Below are 1,502 nucleotides of genomic sequence, written 5' to 3' on the forward strand. Positions count from 1 at the left end.
ATAATTAAAGTCAAAAATTTGTAATATATAATTATATAGTAGTCAAAATAGGATAATTCATCTATTAAACATGTCTCACACTGATTTTAAAATTTTAGATGCTTTATAATAAAAAGGGTTAATACGTCCTTTTAAAATCTAAAATATTTTATAATACACAATTTTAGAGTATTGGTGATTTGGAAATATTTTTCTTTTGATTGACCACTTCCAAAACATAAGATCGGTTATTACAAAGTCTTAGCAAAACAAATAAAACTAATACCTAAAGTTATAAAATATTTTAGGTGAAGATTAATACGACTTTCATGCATGTATTTAAATTTTACTAACTATTTCATTTCTCTAAACCTCATATAATCAATGATGTCGGAATTAAATCTAAAATAATAGTATTTTTATAATTTTGACAAATAGTTTTTAAAATGATAATAAAATTTAATAAATTCACTAAACTACATTTTAATGTCTAAACTATCTATTTGAATTATTATAAACCGGCAAACCACTAGTATGTTTAAAACGAGACAAAGCAACTGGTATGTTACATACACACATAAAGATAGTAGCAATTTTTTCTGAACAGAAAACTAATCAGTACACACATAATACAGATAGATACATAGATTATTTCCATACGGAGTGGAAACAAAAACAAAAACAAAAAAAAACTCATAGTATCCATTCCTTTGTTATTACCATTGAAACACTATTTAATTTGTACAACTGAAGCAATAGTTGCTAATATTGTCTAGACTTCCATAATCGTATCTACCAGTTACTTAACAGCGTATAACAAAACTCAGACAATCCATCAAACTCCCATGCATGCCTCCCTCCAACAAAAGTAAGACCATGAAACATATGAACAACCAAGGTTTATTATACTTATACTTTAGCTTCAAGATTATTTTATAATTCACATCTCGCTCGTACGGCGGGTCGATCCTAGTGCAAAATATAAATAAGTAAACTCCGATGCTATTACATTTCATATTTCCAATTATATCTTCATTTTAAAAGTAAGAAAGATAAAAATGAATAGTTTTTCCTTTGTTTTTTTGGTAACTATTGCCTTGTTTGCTGAATTGAGCGAAGCTAGGTGTCGTAAACATGTTTTAACATTTCAAAACAGCTTAGCTTCTAGTCATGATACCCTCCAAGTCCATTGCAAATCTGGAAACGACGATATAGGCGTCCACTTCGTAAAATTCAATGATCCTGTATACAATATTAGATTTGGCGATAATATATTTATAGGGACATACTGGGATTGTCTCATACAACATGGGCCTAAAATGGATTATTTTCTAAACTATAGAGCATACACATTAGGACCTGTTCCTAGATGTGGTCAATGGCACACATGGATTGCCAAAGATGTTACTTTTCGAAAAATGGTAAGCCAGAGGAAAAGAAATTTGATTGGACTAAATATAATAGTTAGTAAGCTGATTGTTAATTGCGTTAATGAGTTGAAATGTGTTGGAATGAATTCCCTC

Source organism: Brassica oleracea, chromosome C1 (genome assembly GCF_000695525.1).
Source record: "Brassica oleracea var. oleracea cultivar TO1000 chromosome C1, BOL, whole genome shotgun sequence".
Lineage (NCBI taxonomy): Eukaryota > Viridiplantae > Streptophyta > Magnoliopsida > Brassicales > Brassicaceae > Brassica > Brassica oleracea.